Source organism: Arachis hypogaea, chromosome 10 (genome assembly GCF_003086295.3).
Source record: "Arachis hypogaea cultivar Tifrunner chromosome 10, arahy.Tifrunner.gnm2.J5K5, whole genome shotgun sequence".
NCBI lineage: Eukaryota > Viridiplantae > Streptophyta > Magnoliopsida > Fabales > Fabaceae > Arachis > Arachis hypogaea.
The window spans coordinates 81850946-81870232 of NC_092045.1; the positions used below are offsets into that span (position 1 = coordinate 81850946).

The 19287-nt window shown below is 40.9% G+C and overlaps 1 non-coding gene across 1 annotated transcript; it reads right to left on the reverse strand.

Annotated features, from left to right (window-relative positions):
- Positions 1-18785: 18785 nt before the first annotated feature.
- On the reverse strand, positions 18786-18893 carry LOC112719009 (small nucleolar RNA R71). The gene has a single exon (XR_003161333.1). It is a non-coding gene; the product is annotated as a small nucleolar RNA R71 (small nucleolar RNA).
- Positions 18894-19287: the final 394 nt, after the last annotated feature.

Here is a 19287-nt window from a genome sequence, read left to right on the forward strand (position 1 = left end):
TCCTAGAACGGGCTGTAATGGCCCGTAGAAAGGATTGGGCAAAAAGCTTGGATGATGCTCTGTGGGCATACAGAACAGCATTCAAGACTCCTATAGGAACTTTTCCATACCAACTTGTGTATGGCAAGGCCTATCATCTGCCCGTGGAACTGGAACACAAAGCCTACTGGGCAACCAGATTCCTAAACCTTGATGATACATTAGTTGGAGAGAAAAGATTGCTCCAGTTGAATGAGCTAGAGGAGTTCAGGCTCAATGCTTTCGAAAATGCAAAAATTTACAAGGAGAAAGAAAAAAGATGGCATGACAAGAAATTGTCATCCAGAGTCTTTGAACCAGGACAAAAGGTCCTACTATTCAACTCTAGACTCAAATTATTCCCTGGAAAATTAAAATCCCGGTAGAAGGGACCATATGTGATTACAAGTATGTCACCATATGGATATGTGGAGCTTCAAGATACTGACTCTGATAAAAGATTCATTGTTAATGGACAAAAAGTCAAACACTATCTTGAAAGCAATATTGAGCAAGAGTGCTCAAAACTAAGACTAGAATAACATTCAATGAGGTCTAACTAAAGAAAATAAAGAAGCGCTTGCTGGGAGGCAACCCAGCCATTGGTTAAGCATAGTTTTTTTTAGTAATTATAAGAGTTTGACACAATCTATCTTCCATTACAGGAGTTCATAGGGTTACAGAAGAGTTCAAAGCGGAAAATAGAAAAAAGATGCCCACTAGCAGAAAAATGCCAACAAGGAGCATTTTTGGGCGTTAAATGCCCAAATGGGTGCCATTCTGGGTGTTTAAGCCAGACTTGAAGCACCCTGGGCGTTTAGAAAAATGCCCAGTGACAAAGGAATTCTGGCGTTTAAACGCCAGCCAAGGTACCTGGTTGGGCGTTTAAACACCCAGTAAGGAAGGAAAACTGGCGTTTAAACGCCAGCCAGGATACTTGGCTGGGCGTTTAAACACCCAAATAAGGCAGTAATTGGGCGTTAAACGTCCAAGACATGCTACTCCTGGGCGTTTAACGCTAGGAACATAGGGGGAGGAGGTTCTAGTTCCCAACTCAGATTTTTTTCAAATTTCAATATTTCTTTCCACATTTCTTGCATGAACATGTTACAAATCCTCATCTTTCAATTTCAATTTCAAAAATTTCTTAATCCAAAAAAAATCTTTTTTTCTATTTCCTTCAGAAGCTTTGTAAAAACTCATATATCTTTTTAAATTCTTTTCAAATCTTTTTCAACCCATCACACTATCTTTTCAAAATTAGAATTATTTGTCCCAATCTTCCTCTTATCTTCTCAATTTTAAAAATACATCTTTTGCATATCATAATTTTCTTTTCACAAATCATATCTTCTATCATATCTTTTTCAAAATTTTCAAACCCACCCCCCTTCAAATTGCCATTTGGCCATCCCCTTTCCTCCACCATTCGAAATTGTCTCTCCCTCTCTTCCTCTCCTTTCCTTTCTTTTGCTTGACGACAAGCAAACCTCTAAGTTTGGTGTAGTTTTTGTGATCACTGAGCCAAGACTCACCAAGATCATGGGTCCTAAGGGAAAATAAACCACCTCAAGAGGCAAGAAAGAGAATATTCCAAAACCACTTTGGAATCAAGAGAAGTTCTTAACCAAAGAACATGCAGACCATTATTACAAAATAATGGGTCTGAGATCAGTGATCCCAGAAGTTAAATTTGATCTGAAAGAAGATGAATATCCAGAGATCCAAGAGCAAATTCAAAACAGAGGCTGGGAAATCCTAGCTAATCCTGAGACAAAGGTGGGGAGAAACATGGTTCAGGAATTCTACTCAAATCGGTGGCAAACAGATAAACAGGGAATGTCTGGAACCACCTTCTATACCTTCCGAACTATGGTCAGAGGAAGGATTATCTACTTTCACCTTAACAGCATAAGAGAGATCTTCAACCTGCCTCAACTATAAGATGACCCGGAATCCTTTAACAGGAGAATTATGAATCAAGATAAGTGCCTGGACCAAGTTCTAGAGGACATATGCATCCCTGGAGCCAAGTGGGTAACCAACTCAAAGAATGTCCCAATTCAACGCAAAATGGGGGGATCTCAAACCAGTTGCTAAAGGCTGGCTGAATTTTATTGGGCATTCTATACTACCCACCAGCAACCACTCTGAGGTCACTATTAAAAGAGCAGTGATGATCCATTGCATTATGATGGGAAACGAAGTGGAAGTTCATCATCTGATTGCTTGTGAGCTTTATATAATTGCAAACAAGAACTCCACTGAAGCCAAATTGGCCTACCCAAGCTTGATTTCTCTGCTATGTAAAGATGCTGGAGTAAAAATGGGAGTAGATGAGTATATCTCAGTTGATCTCTCAATCACAAAAAAATCAATGGAAGGGCAACAAGTGCAAGACATTCCCATCAAAAGGAAAGTGCAAGAGTTCCTCCTAGAAATCCCATAGATTGACTACTGGAACCGCTTAGAAGCATCTATTACCAAGCTACAAGAAGCTATGGATCAAATGAAAGAAGAACAGGAAAATCAAAATAGCATGCTCTGCAAACTGCTTAAGGAGCAGGAGAAGCAAGGGCGTGAGCTGCAGGAGCTGAAGCGCCAGAGGCTACCTCTTGAAGGGCCAGACACCCCACAGAATGAAGGAGCATCCACCTCCTAAAATAAAGGTTGTTGAGTCTTAATCTTAACTCTGTGATAACTCTGCTATTAGAAATATTTTTTTAGAGTCATAGGAATAGTAGTAATGAGTGTCCTTACTTTTCATTTTTGATTTTATCCCCAAGTAAGCTATAATTTATTTTTCTCATCATCATTAAACATGAATAAAATAGCAAATTTTTAGAGTAAGGAGGCAATTTTATCTTCAAGTTCTTAATAAGAAAAAAATTCAAATTATTTATATGTGGCGACAATACTCTTTGTTCTCTGAATGAATGCTTGAACAGTGCATAAATTTTGATAGTGAAGTTTATGAATGTTAAAATTATTGGCACTTGAAAAAATGATGAAAAAAAATGTTGTTGATGATCTGAAAAATCATAGAATTGATTTTTGAAGTAAGAGAAAACAATATATATATATATATATATATATATATATATATATGTGTGTGTGTGTGTGTGTGTGTGTGTGTGTGTGTGTGTGTGAAAAAAAAAGAGAAGGAAAGAAAAAGAAAAAGCAAGCAGAAAAAGCCAATAGCCCTTAAAACTAAAAGGCAAGGGTAAAAAAGATCCAAGGCTTTGAGCATCAATGGAAAGGAGGGCCTACAAGCATAAAACCCTGGCCTAAGCGGCTGAATCAAGCTGTCCCTAACCATGTGCTTGGGGCATGCAGGTCCAAGTGAAAAAAACTTGAGACTGAGTGGTTAAAGTCGTGATCCAACACAAAAAGAGTGTGCTTAAGAACTCTAGACACCTCTGACTGGGGACTTTAGCAAATCTAAGTCACAATCCGAAAAGGTTCACTTGGTCTTGTGTCTGTGGCATTTATGTATCCGGTGGTAATACTGGAAAACATAATGCTTAGGGCCACGACCAAGACTCATAAAGTAGCTGTGTTCAAGAATCAACATGCTAAACTAGGATAATTAATAACACTATTTGGATTATGAGTTCCGATAGATGCCAGTCATTCAGAACTTCAAAGGATAAATGGAGATGCCAAAACTATTCAGAAGCAAAAAGCTACTAGTCCCTCTCATCTAATTAGAATATGAGCTTCATGTACACTCTGAGATGCTATTGCCTCTTGATTTTCTTTGGCCTATTTCGTTCATCTAGTTGCTTGAGGACTAGCAATAATTTAAGTTTGGTATTGTGATGAGCGGATATTTTATACGCTTTTTGGGGGTATTTTCATATGATTTTTAGTAGGATTTAGCCACTTTTTAGTATTATTAGTTTTTATGCAAAAATAATATTTCTAGACTTTACTATGAGTTTGTGTGTTTTTCTATGATTTCAGGTATTTTCTGGCTATAATTGAGGGACCTGAGCAAAAATCTGATTCAGAGGCTGAAGAAGGACTGCAGATGCTGATGGATTCTGACCTCCCTGCACTCGAAGTAGCTTTTCTGGAGCTACAGAACTCCAAAAGTCCAAAAGGAAATAATATTAACTAAAAACTCTAGATCACCAACATAAATTGGGTGTTCATGACTCAAGATTGCCTAATTCCTATTTTCAAGCCAAGAATGCTCAATGATCTACTCTAACATCCTACCAAATATTTTGTAAAACACTTGGAAGGCATAAAAGGAAAGCACAATAAATTTCAAGGAAAGATAAAAATCTATCAACTACCAATTGCAAGGAAACAATAATAACTCAAATTAACAATAAGAGAACATCAAATATGAAATTACATTAAAGGAAAACCAATTACAACAATAGTTCATCAAGATAAAAGACAAATTAACAAGAAGAAATAAGAGAATTAAACTACTAGAGCATGAAATTGTAAAAGAAACAAGATAAAAATAAGAATTTGAACCTAGATCTAAGATGAAAATAAACTTAAGAATCCTAATTCTAGAGAGAAGAGGGAGCTTCTCTCTCTAGAAAACTTAACTACATGACCTTAAGCTAAAACTAATTGCTCCCCCTTTGTCCAAGCTTGAATTTTGCATGAAATACACTCAAAAACGAGTTGGATTTGGGCCTGAGCAGCTTAGAAATTGACCCTAGCGTTTTCACTTTAATGGTCACGTGACTACTGTGACGCGTGCGCGTGGGTCATGCGTATGCGTCGTCTAGTGTTTTCTTCTCATGCATACGCGTCATGTCACGCGTACGTGTCGCCTGGCACCTCATCTTCACACGTGCGTATCTGTCACGCATACGCGTTGATGTATGCACTCCAAATCCTTTTATTAACCTCATGAGTTCTCCATTTTGCATGTTTTTCTCCATGAGTTCTCCACTTTGCATGCTTTTCTCTTCACTTCTTCTATCTAAGACTTGCCTTATAAACATGAAATCACTCAACAAACATATCAAGGCATCAAATGGAATTAAAGTGAATTAAATTTAACTATTTTAAGGCCTAAAAAGAATATTTTTACACTTAAGCACAAATTTAGGGAGAATTACAAAACCATGCTATTTCATTGAATAAATGTGAGAATAGTTGATAAAATCCCCTAAATTAAGCACAAGATAAACCACAAAATTGGGATTTATCACCAATCCAAAAGGGGAATGCCAAGCCATCACACTAAAGAGTGGAAAAGTAGTAAAGGAAATTCTAACAGAAAAATAAGAAGAGGAAGTTGATGAAGACACAAGTCACAAAGAAGAAGCACTTGCCTCCAACCCTCCAAGGGAGAATGAGGCTCTGAAACCTTACATCCCAAAAGCACCTTACCCTCATTGATTGAGGAAGGATGGGAAGGACAGTCAGTTTTCCAGGTTTTTAGAAATTTTTAAGAGGCTCCAAATCAACATCCCTTTTGTTGAAGCATTAGAGCAAATTTCACTCTATGCTAAGTTCCTAAAAGAGCTCATGACCAAGAAAAGAAATTGGATAGAAAAGAAAACTGTGGTGTTAACAGAGGAGTGTAGTGCCATCATACAAAAGAAACTCCCTCAAAAGATTAAAGACCCTGGGAGCTTTCAAATCCATGTACAATAGGAGACATTAACATTGACAAGGCACTGTGTGACTTAGGCGCTAGCATTAACCTCATATCCCTCTCCATGATGAAGACAATGATAATTGAAGAAGCCAAACCAACAAGAATGGCTCTCCATCTAGCAGACAGAACATTCAAGTTCCCCTGTGGAGTAGTGGAGGACTTGTTAGTCAAGGTGGGTGACTTCATCTTCCCAGAAGAATTTGAACTTTTATAGTACTTGACATGGAAGAAGAAGCCAGTACATCACTCATACTAGGGAGACCATTTTTAGCAATAGCTGGAGCGATTATTGATGTACAGAAAGGAGAATTAGTCCTTAGGCTTCATGAGGAAAAGACGGTGTTCAATGTGTTCACTACTATGAGTTACCCAAAAGAGTCTATTGGAGAGTGTATGATAGTGGATGCAATGGAATCATTGGTCCAAGGAGTCTTAGAATAAGACAAGCTTGAAGATGCAATGGAGGAAGAGCAACAAACATGTAGTGAATTACCACAAGAAAGCATGGACAGCCCAATCATGTTAGACAAGGCAAAAAAGGAGAAAGTAGAAGCACCTAAGCTGGAATTAAAGACACTGCCTCATAGCTTGAAGTATGCTTACTTGGGGAGCAATGATATTTATCCAGTAATCATCAATTCAACCCTGAATAAGGAACAAGAAAATGAGCTAATTGAGGTGCTGAAATAACATAAGGGTGCCATTGGGTGGACTCTTTCTGATTTGAAAGGGATAAGCCCCTCAATCTGCATGCACAAAATTCTTCATGAGGAGGATGCCAAGCCCACAATCCAGCCACAAAGAAGATTGAATCCATCAATGAACGAAGTTGTGCAAAAGGAAGTGCTAAAGCTATAGCAAGCAAGAGTGATTTACCCCATCTTAGATAGTCCTTGGATGAGTCCTGTTCAAGTAGTTCCCAAGAAGAGAGGAATCACAGTTGTACCAAATGAAAGAAATGAGCTGATACCAACAAGAACAGTCACCAAATAGCGCATGTGTATAGATTACAGAAAACTCAATGAAGCCATAAGGAAGGATCACTTTCCTCTACCCTTCAAGGATCAAATGTTGGAGAGGCTTGCCGGGCATGAGTACTATTATTTCTTGGATGGATATTTAGGCTACAATTAGATTGTAGTGGATCCTAAGGACCGAGAAAAGACATCTTTCACTGCCCTTATGGTGTTTTTGCATACAAACATATGCCCTTTGGTTTGTGCAATGCACCTGCCACATTCCAAAGATGCATGATGTTTATTTTTTCTGATATGATTGAAAAGTTTATTGAGGTTTCCATGGATGATTTCTTAGTGTTTGGTGATTCCTTCCCTAATTGATTACACCATCTTGCCTTGGTGCTAAAGAAATGCCAGGAGACTAACCTCGTTTTGAACTGGGAAAAGTATCATTTCATGGTCACGAAAGGGATAGTCCTTGGCCACAAAATCTCTAAGAAAGGCATAGAAGTGGACAGAGCCAAGGTGGAGGTGATTGAAAAAATTACCCCCACCTTGCAATGTGAAAACATTTAAGAGCTTTTTGGACATGCTGGCTTCTATAGAAGGTTTATTAGAGACTTCTCAAAAATTGCCAAACCATTAAGTAACTTGCTGGTCTCTAATGCACCCTTCATATTCGATAGAGAATGCATGAAGGCTTTTGAGGAGCTTGAAAGTAAGCTCTCCTCTGCACCTATTATAGCACCACCAAGCTGGGAATTGTCCTTTGAATTGATGTGTGATGCATCATATTTTGCCATTGGTGCTGTATTGGGACAGAGGAGAGACAAGTTAGTGCATGTCATATATTATGCTAGCAAAGTCCTCAATGAAGCCCAAAAGAAGTACACTACCACAGAAAAAGAACTCCTTGCTATAGTCTTTGCTTTTGACAAATTCAGGTCTTACCTCATTGGTTCTAAAGTAGTTGTTTTTACTGACCATGCAGCACTCAAATACTTACTAACTAAGCAAGAGTCCAAGCCAAGATTGATCAGATGGATCCTATTACTCCAGAAGTTCAACATTGAAATCAATGATAGAAGTGGAGCAGAAAATAAGGTGGCAGACTAGCTCTCAAGGATTCCACATATGGACAATGAAGCTCACAGCCCTAGTGTAAATGAAAGCTTCCCAGATGAGCAATTGATGGTGCTTCAAGAAGCTCCATGGTTCGCAGACATAGCTAACTTCAAGGCCATTGGAGAGCTACCTTCCAACATCAACAAGCACTTAAGAAGGAAGCTCATCAATGATGCTAAGCACTTCATATAGGATCAACCATACTTCTTCAAAAGGTATACTGATGGAATATTAAGAAGATGCATTTCTTATGAGGAAGGACAAGAGGTCCTTTGGTAGTGCCATGGATCTACTTGTTCATACCCTGGGTCAAGCTGTCCGACCTGGGATGTTTAGCGACAAGCTGACCGACCTCTTCTCAAAGAGCTCGGCCAATGCCCGACCTCTTCACAAAGAGCTTGGCCAAATCGCCATAGGAGCCCAAAGTAGGCCCAAAACGAAGGAGCACAGCCCAAATCTAAAGGCGGTCAGAGCCCAGAAAGATGAGGCGGTTCCCTTGAAGATAAGTTGACCTCACCTAAAAGATAAGATAAGATAAGATAAGATAACTAACTTATCTTATCTAGAAAGGTCACTCCACACCATTATAAATACGCTAGAGCACCCAGGTATAACTCATACATTGATTCTACTCAATACCTGTTTAATACCCTTGCTAACTTAAGCATCGGAGTCCCTTACAGGTACCCCCACCCTTCGGTGACAAGGGATCAGCAGCATTCTCAATTCCACAAGTCGGACACACCAGCTCCAACCGCTATACACCTGCCGGACACGTCGGCTCCGACCGGCACAGAAGATCTCGTCCGAGATCGACCTACAGTTTCAGGTAACCCTCGGAACATTGGCGCCGTTGCCGGGGAACTTGGATGTCATCCCACCACCATGGCGGACAACCATGACAACGACCACGATTCAGATCTAGAGGGTAGCACGCCGCACAAAAATGCGGACACTACACCAAATGATACTCCTCAACTTAACAACGAAAAGGATTCTCCAAATGCGGGAGCCTTGGAGGCGCTTAAAGACCGTTTAAAATAATTGGAAGAAGAAGCCCTACATCAACGAAAGACTGAGAAAGACCTACAAAGGGAGATAAAGCGATGCTGAGAATTGGAGGACAAACTCCTAAAACTCGAAGCCGATCTCAAGGCAAAAGCTAATCAATCCTCTTATGAGGATAGCTCCTGCAAGGACCAAGATCCATTCACCAAAGAGATCATGAAAGCTAAAGGTCCCAAAGGACTTCAAAGCTCTAGACATGACCCTGTACGACGGCACATCAGATCCAAGCCATCATCTTAGCAATTTCAGAAGCAGGATGTATTTCACAGAGGCCTCAGATGCAATCCGTCATTCTCCATCCAGAAGGACAAAGCCAAACACGCACCGAGCCTATTAGGGATCAAGCAAGGAGATCGAGAGAGCCTTCGCAACAACATGGAAAGATTCAACAAAACATGTATGGGCATACAAAGTCTGCCAATAGAAGCAGCTATCAGGGGCCTCATCAATGGTCTACAAGAAAGACCTTTTAGCCACTCAATATCCAGGAAGCACCCAAACATCTCTAAATGAGGTACAAGAACGAGCAGAGAAGTACATCAACATAGACGAAAACTCTCGACTATGAGAGATCTCAAAAACCGAACATTTCTACTCCTCTCGGGATAAGGATAAAGAGTCCAAGAAAAAAGAAGATCAACATGGAGAGAAGCCTAGAAAATACCACAATTACACCCCCTTCGGGTGTCTGTTGTGGATGTCTACCGAGAAATATGCAACACTAAGAAGATCCCATCAACTCGCCCAATCAAAAACAAAAGAGGTCGGACGCGTTGAAGGTCCACCTCACACCAAAGAGGTCGGACGTATTGAAAGTCCACCTCACACCAAAGAGGTCGGACGAGTTGAAGGTCCACCTCACACCAAAGAGGTCGGACGCGTTGAAGGTCTACCTCACACCAAAGAGGTCGGACAAAGTTGAAGGTCCACCTCACACAAAAGAGGTCGGACAAAGTTGAAGGTCCACCTCACACCAAAGCGGTCGGACGAGTTGAAGGTCCACCTCACACCAAAGAGGTCAGACAAAGTTGAAGGTCCATCTCACACCAAAGTGATCAGACAAGTTGAAGGTCAACCTCACACCAAAGAGGTCAGACAAGTCAAACGTCTCACACCAAAGTGGTTGGACGAGTTGAACGTCCACCTCACACCCCTGAGAGACATGTTCATGGAGGATTCGCATGAGAAAGGATCTCTAAATCATCTCGCAAGGGACACCTCAAATAGGTATATTAAGGAAGGGAGAGAGGTTTGAATAGGACTACGGGGTGCAAACAAACCTTCCGAGATTTTGAAAATTCTTGGGGCAACCACCCATTCTTACCCAACCAAGGGAAAGTGAAAAGCTCATATTATACCTCGTAGTGGGAAGTCTGGCAATAGCCTCATCACTAGTTAAAGAAGACAAAAGTGGGCAACAACCCATCTACTTTATCATCAAGGCTCTACAAGGGGCCGAACTAAACTATCAAGAGATAGAGCAGTTCGCCTACGCTCTCATACTCACCTCTCGATGACTCCACCCATACTTTCAAGCTCACACTATCAGAGTTCGGACCAACCAGCCCATAGAAGGCATCCTACAGAAAACAGACTTAGCAGGAAAAATTCTACAGTGGGCAGTCAAGTTATCCAAAATCGATCTTCGACATAAAGCTCAGACAGCCATCAAATCACAATATCTGGCCGACTTTATTACAGAGTACACTGACACCCCAGGAAATCCTACAAAATGGAAACTCTACAAGGACGACTCTCCAAACAAAACCGGGAGTGGTGCAGGTGTAATTATAGAAAGCGATCAGGGAAGCCAAATCAAGCTAAATAACCAAGCTGAATACGAGGCACTACTGGCTGGTTTAAGGCTAGCTAAGAAGATAGGAGCTTATCGTGTCCAGTGATTCACAAGTAGTCACCTCAAAAATAGAAGGGAGCAACCAAGCTGAGGATCCCACCATGAAAAAATAGCCCGGACAATTCGGGGGACCCTGGACAACCAGAGAACATCCCGGACAATTCGGGGGACCCTGGACAAAAACAAAAAACAGCTCGGACAATTCGGGGAATATGAAGTCCGACACATACCTCGGTAGCAGAATGCCCGAGCTGATGCATTTTCAAAACTAGCCAACACCAAACCAGAGGGCAATAACAGAAGCCTTATCCATGTTATATTACAAGACCACAACAAGGAAGAAAACAAACCCTCTCCTCGCGGTCCAGCGACACCAAAGCATTCTACGGAACCTCCTAAGTCGCACACAGTACTCAGAGTCTGCCACAGTAACACGCATTAAAACTATGGAATCCAGTCAATCAGACATGCCGTCCGGGATCTTAGTAGACATCTCAACAATATTTTTTCAAGAAGACATAGGTCAACCGTGGGGTTATTACCAAACAACTCAGACAAATAAGAAAACAACTCGGACAATAACAACAAAACATCAAGTGTCAGATACAACAGTAAAAGGGAAACCCCAGGACTCACACGAAAGTCCAGAGGCACCCTTTGGAGGCAACAAGAGAGCAAAAACCCAAATACAAAGTCAAAGCTTTACATCAAAAGCATGTTAGCTTCTACATTGCCCCACCAAAGGAACTCATCAATGTAACATCACCTTGGCCGTTCGCAGAATGGGGACTCGACCTCCTCGGACCCCTTCCCCAAGGATCGGGACAAGTCATGTTCCTCATTGTAAGGGTGGATTACTTCACAAAATGGATTGAGGCAGAGCCCCTAGCTAATGCCACTACTCAAAGAAGTCAGAAATTCTTGTACAGAAACATTGTTACAAGGTGTGGGGTTCCTTACTCCATCACCACAGACAATGACACTCAATTCACAGACGCAGGCTTTAGAAAGTTGGTAGCCGACTTGAAAATAAATCACCAATTCACATCCGTAGAACACCCACAGGCTAATGGACAAGCAGAAGCTGCCAATAAGGTCATACTAGCTGGGTTAAAATGGAGGCTACAGGACGCAAAGGGAGCTTGGGCTAAAGAGCTCCCACAAGTCCTACGGGTATATCGGACAACTCCACATTTCACCACAAATGAATCACTTTTCCGATTGGATTATGGAATGGAGGCAATGATACCGGTAGAATTCGAAGAAGGATCTCCCAAAACGATCCTCTACAACGAAAAAGCTCATCCTAAATGACATCGGAACAAGTCGAACGGGAGAGGAAAAGCTAGCAGCTAATTGGAAAGGACCCTGCCAAGTCACAGAAGTACTGGGGAAAGGTCACCACAAAGTGTCCGACCTCGAGTGGCGAGAGCTACCAAGGTCATGGCATGCCTGCAAAAGGCGCCAGGCCGAGATCTAAAAGATTGCCTGACCTAGAAGGGTAAGCACTAACATGTACACACTCTTATTCATATCCTCATTTTATTGTTTAAAAGTTTGCAGATTCCCTAAAAAGTTTCCTACCAAGACGTCCGATTACGACAGGTCGGCAAGGTGAAAAACCAAATTCACCGCCCGATCACGACAAAGGTCGGCACAGTGAAAACCAAATTCACCGCTCGATCACGACAAAGTCGGCAAGATGAAAGCTAAATTCATTGTCCGATTACAAAGCAACAGGTCAGCAAGGTGAAAACCAACTTCACCGCCCGACCACGATGAAAACCGAATTCATCGTTTGATTTCGACAAAGGTCGACAAAGTGAAAACCAAATTCACTGCTCAATCAAGACGCATTAATCTGAAGCATTCATCGTCCGATTATAAAGCAACAGATCGACAGAAAGTGAAGAACAGATTCACTGTACGATCTCGATAGGAATGATCGTTCGACAAAGGTGAAAACGCGATTCACCTAAAGGACGATCAAACCGGGGCAGAAACCACCATCTACAAATCGGCAAAGATGAACACAGAATAATGCTAAAAGTTATCGAAAGTGATCCCAAAAAAGAACCTGACGAGGTCTTATGCATTGCTATATAATAACTTAAAAAGACTGGCCGACACTAAAAAGTCGGACCATGTCAACCCAAGTTATCAACAAATCCCTGGAAAGAGGTCTGGCCAACCCTATTAAAGAGGAATTGCTATAACTTAGAAGAGATCGACCTAACGAAGTCCGTTTCCTACAAAACAAGTTATAAAAGTAATCCCTGAAAAAGACCTAACAAAGGTCCAAGAAAGAGGATTACAAAAATAACTTAGAAGAGATCGACCTAACGAAGTCGGTTTCTTACAAAACAAGTTATAAAAGTAATCCCCAAAAGAGACATGAACAAGGTCCAAGAAAGAGGATTACAGAAATAACTAAGGAGAGCCCGACATGACAAAGTCGGCCCAAATGACAAAAGAGTTATAAAAGTAATCCCTGAAAGAGACATGAACAAGGTCCAAGAAAGAGGATTACAGAAATAACTTGGAAAGCTACAGATTAGACCGACAAAAGGAAGTTGGACCAATGAAAGCTACAGCTTAGACCGACAAGAAGAAGTTGGACCAACGAAAGCTACAGATTGGACCGACAAGAAGAAATCGGACCAACGAAAGCTAAGATTGGACCGACAAGAAGAAGTCGGACCAACAAAAGCTACAGCTTGGACCGACAAGGAGAAGTCGAACCAACAAAAGCTAAAGAAGGATTGACAAGAGAAGTCGGACAAACGAAAAACGTGCGCTAAAACGGACATAGCTCCGCCCAAAAAATCCACGGCTCCATAACAAGGCTATCAAAATTGTTCAGACTGACTAAAAAGAGTTCTACGAGAACAGTAAAAAGTCGTCAGACAAGTTAGCCCAAAGGACCACCTTGACCAGGCAGAAAGTGGACAAAACCAGGAGTAATTAAAAGAGGTCGGACAACAAAGTACCGACACTCTACAAAGATCCACAAAGGGGACATAGACATCTCGCAACGGCCAGAGGAAGGCCAGAAATGCTTTGCTAAAAAGTACGAAGTCTTGAAAAAAGACACTGCTTAAAAGGAAAAAGCACAAATCAAAATGGCGCTAAAAAGTCATCCAAATAGACTATAAAAAGGTTCTCCTATCGGAACACTACCTAAAAAGTTGTTGGATTATGACTAAAAAGCCCGAGGAGTGAAGACAAACAAAGTCGGAAGAAGGCTGAAAAGACCTCTCAATAAAATAAAAAGAACAATACCAGACTCGCACAAAGGAGAAACTACTCAAGATCGACCAAAGTCAAGATGCTTGAGCACGACTTCCTCAAAGAGATCGAAGCTCTGAAAGCACGATCTCACGAAAAGATCTGAACTCAAGCAGGGGCAAAGTCGTACAGGTCGACGTCAGCTAAGAAGAGGCACAAGTAAGATCTCAAAAAAGAATAATCCAAAAGGTTGGGAAACAACTTAAGGCTCAAATGTGCTTAGCCAAAAGGGATACAACTCCACTCAAAGAAGGCACAATCTCAAATAGGCTACGAATGTCATCCGAGACTAAACAAGGTTCTATATAAAGAACACTGACAAGTCACTAAAAGCCCGGATATCAAGCCGCAAGGATAACTTCACCAAAGCAGAGGGTTGTCAACACAAACTTAAAGCAAGGCGTGATCCAGAAGGCAAGGGTAGAAAACCCACACTATCGCTCAAAAGAGGTTGGACTGTGAAGTACCAAACCTCTAGAAAATCTGCAAAGATTGTAAAGCAATAAAGAAACAAGCCAGACAGATGCTTGAGCACGACTTCCAAAGAGATCGAAGCTCTGAAAAGCACGATCTCACGGAAAGATCGAACTCAAGCAGGGGCACTGTTCATACCCTGGGTCAAGTCGTCTGACCCGGGATGTTTAGCGACAAGCTGACCGACCTCTTCTCAAAGAGCTCGGCCAATGCCCGACCTTTTCACAAAGAGCTCGGCCAAATCGCCATAGGAGCCCAAAGTAGGCCCAAAACGAAGGAGCACAACCCAAATCTAAAGGCGGTCAGAGCCCAGAAAGATGAGGCGGTTCCCTTGAAGATAAGTTGATGATGAGCGGATAATTTGTATACTTTTTGGCATTGTTTTTAGTATGTTTTTGGTATGATATAGTTAGTTTTTAGTATATTTTTATTAGTTTTTAGTTAAAATTCTCTTTTCTGGACTTTCCTATGAGTTTGTGTGTTTTTCTGTGATTTCAGGTATTTTCTGGCTGAAATTGAGGGACCTGAGCAAAAATCTGATTTAGAGACCAAAAAGGACTGCAGATGCTGTTGGATTCTGACCTCCCTGCACTCGAAGTGGATTTTCTAGAGCTACAGAAGTCCAATTGGCGCGCTTTTAACGGCGTTGGAAAGTAGACATCCTGGGCTTTCCAGCAATATATGATAGTCCATACTTTGCCCAAGATTTGATGGCCCAAACCGGCGTTCAAAGTCACCTCAAGAAATCCCAGCGTTAAACGCTGGAACTGGCACCCAAATGGGAGTTAAACGCCCAAACTGGCACTAAAGCTGGCGTTTAACTCCAAGAGGAGTCTCTGCACGAAATTTGCTTCATTGCTCAGCCCAAGCACACACCAAGTGGGCCCGGAAGTGGATTTTTATGTCTTTTACTCATCTCTGTACACCCTAGGCTACTAGTTCTTATAAGTAGGACCTTTTACTATTGTATTTTCATCTTTGAATCTTTGGATTGATTTTAGATCCTTTGATCATCTTTTGATCACTTTAGATCTTAAGAGGACTTTGGTAGCTATCTTCATGCTATCTTAGATCATTGGGAGGCTGGCCATTCGGCCATGCCTAGACCTTATGCTTATGTATTTTCAACGGTGGAGCTTCTACACACCATAGATTAAGGTGTGGAGCTCTGCTGTACCTCGAGTATTAATGCAATTACTATTGTTCTTCAATTCAATTCCGCTTGTTCTTGTTCCAAGATATCACTTGTTCTTGAACTTGATGAAGGTGATGATTGACGCCCATCACCATTCTCACTCATGAACAAAGTGACTGACAACCACTCTTGTTCTACAAGCATTTGAGGCTTGGTGAATATCTCTTGGATTCCTGATTGCACGATGCATGGTTGATCGCCTGACAACCGAGCACTCGCCTGACAAACGAGCCAACCATTCCGTGAGATCAGAGTCTTCGTGGTATAGGCAGGACCTGATGGCGGCATTCAAGAGAATCCGGAAGGTCTAAACCTTGTCTGTGGTATTCTGAGTAGGATTCAATGATTGAATGACTGTGACGTGCTTCAAACCTGTAACCTACTGGGCGTTAGTGACAGACGCAAAAGAGTGATTCTATTCCGGCAGGGGAGGGAACCAAACCGGTGATTAGCCGCACTGTGACAGAGTGTATGAGCATTAGTTTTCACTGCGAGGATGGGAGGTAGCTGCTGACAACAGTGAAACCCTACACGAGCTTGCCATGGAAAGGAGTAAGAAGAATTGGATGAAGGCAGTAGGAAAGCAGAGAGACGGAAGGGAAGGCGTCTTCATACGCTTATCTGAAGTTCCTACCAATGAATTACATAAGTATCTCTATCTTTACCTTTGTGTTATTTTCGTTCATCACTATATCCATTTGAGTTTGCCTGACTAAGATTTACAAGATGATCATAGCTTGCTTCAATACTAACAATCTCCGTGGGATCGACCCTTACTCACGTAAGGTTTATTACTTGGACGACCCAGTGCACTTGCTGGTTAGTTGTGCGAAGTTGTGTAATGCCATGGTATTGAGCCACCACGTGTTTGGAGCCATTACCGGGGATTATGAGAGTTGTGAAAAAGTAATGTTCACAATTTCGCGCACCAAGTTTTTGGCGCCGTTGCCGGGATTGTTCAAGTTTTGAGCAAGCTTTTGGTAACATCAGTGCCAAGATCCGGCAACAACATCAAGTTTTTGGTGTTATTGCCCGGGATTGTTTAGGCTGGACAACTGACGGTTCATCTTGTTGCTTAGATTAGGTATTTATTTTTTTCGAAATTCTTGAAGATGAATTCTAGAGTTTCATGGTGATTTGTTGAAATCTGGCTGGCTGAGAAGCCATGTCTAATTTCATTGGACCGAGGTTTCAACTCATCATCACAAGAGCTTGTGATTTCTTATCAATCTTGCTTTTGGAGCAGTGATTTGCTAAGGCTTGGCTGGCTTCTGGCCATGTCTAGTGTTTTGGACCGAAGCTTTCTTTGAAAGCTTGGCTGGCTGTGAAGCCATGTCTAATTCCTGGACCGGAGTCTTAGACTAACATTGCACTGATTCTTGGAATTCTCATTAAGAATTTTGATATCTTTTTTTCACTTAATTTTCGAAAAACACAAAAAAAATTTACAAAATCATAAAATCCAAAAATATTTCTTGTTTGAGTCTAGAGTCTCATCATAAGCTTGGTGTCAATCGCATGCATTCATATGTCTTATTGATCTCCAAGATGTTCTTGATGATTTGCTTGATCTGATCTTTGAATTCTATTGACTTGAGTGTTTTGTGTGTCTCATATGCATTTTCATTTTGTTAGTGTCAGTAGTATACAAACTGCTAAGTTTGGTGTCTTGCATGCATTGTCATTTGATTCTTGTTGCATTTTGGTTTGTCCTTATTATTAAAAATCCAAAAATATTTTTAATTTGTGTCTTTTCAAGTCAATAATACAGAGAATTGAAGATTCAGAACGTACAGCAGAGGAATTGCACAGAAAAAGCTGGGCGTTCAAAACGCCCAGTGAAGAAGGACAGACTGGCGTTTAAACGCCAGCCAGGGTACCTGGTTGGGCGTTTAACGCCCAAAAGGGTAGCATTATCCATTCTGGCGTTTAACGCCAGGATGGCTAAAGGGGGAAGATTTTGTTTTCAAATCAATTTTTTTCTAAGTTTTCAAAATTTTTTCCAAATCAAATCTTTTTCAAATCAATTTTTCAATCAAATCTTTTTCAAAATTAACTTCTTTCCTTTTTCAAAGAAACTTACTATCAATTAATGATTTGATTCAACATTTCAAGTATGTTGCCTTTTCTGTTGAGAAAGGTTTAATGTTTGAATCATATCTTTTCTTGTTAAGTCAAGTTTATAATTTTCAAATCAAATCTTTTTAAAATGTTTTTCAAATCATATCTTCTCAATCACATCTTTTTAAAACCAATCATATCTTCTTAACCACATCTTTTTCAAAATAGTTTTCAATCAAATGTTTCTGATTTCTAATTTCAAAATCTTTTTCAAAAATCATTTGATTTCTTTTCCCTTTTCATTTTCGAAAATTAAGTAATGTTTTTCAAAAATATTTTTTTAAATTTTCCACTTAATTTTCGAAAATGACTTCCCTCCTTCTCACATCCTTCTATTTATGGACTAACACTATCCCTTAATGCAAAATTCGAACTCCATCTCCTTTGTTAAGTTCGAATTTTCCACTTCTGTCTTCTATTCTTCTTTTCCTCTGACACCTAAAGGAATCTCTATACTGTGACATAGAGGATTCCACATTTTCTTGTTCCCTTCTCTTTCTTATGAGCAGGAGCAAAGACAAAGGCATTCTTGTTGAGGCTGATCCTGAACCTGAAAGGACCTTGAAGAGAAAGCTAAGAGAAGCCAAAGCACAACTCTCTTTAGAGCACTTGAACGAACTCTTCAAGGAAGAAGAACAAATGGCAGCCGAAAACAACAACAATGCCAACAATGCAAGGAAGGTGCTTGGTGACTTTACTGCACCTACTCCCGACTTCTATGGGAGAAGCATCTCTATCCCTGCCATTGGAGCAAACAACTTTGAGCTTAAGCCTCAATTAGTTTCTCTAATGCAACAGAATTGCAAGTTCCATGGACTTCCACTGGAAGATCCTCATCAGTTTTTAGCTGAGTTCTTGCAAATCTGTGACACAGTCAAGACTAATGGGGTTGACCCTGAGGTCTACAGACTGATGCTATTCCCTTTTGCTGTAAGAGACAGAGCTAGAACATAGTTGGACTCTCAACCTAAAGAAAGCCTGGACTCTTGGGAAAAGCTAGTCAATGCCTTCTTGGCAAAGTTCTTTCCACCTCAAAAATTGAGTAAGCTTAGAGTGGAAGTCCAAACCTTCAGACAGAAGGAAGGAGAATCCCTCTATGAAGCTTGGGAAAGATACAAACAATTGATCAGAAAGTGTCCCACTGATATGCTTTCTGAATGGAGCATCATAGGTATTTTCTATGATGGTCTCTCTGAACTGTCCAAGATGTCCTTGGATAGCTCTTCTGGAGGATCTCTTCATCTGAAGAAGACGCCTACTGAAGCTCAAGAACTGATTGAAATGGTTGCAAATAACCAATTCATGTACACTTCTGAAAGAAATCCTGTGAACAATGGGACTAGTCAGAAGAAAGGAGTTCTTGAGATTGACACTCTGAATGCCATATTGGCTCAGAATAAAATATTGACTCAACAAGTCAATATGATTTCTCAAAGTCTGTCTGGGATGCAAAATGCACCAAGCAGTACTAAGGAAGCTTCATCTGAGGAAGAAGCTTATGATCCTGAGAACCCTTCAATAGAAGAGGTGAATTACATGGGAGAAC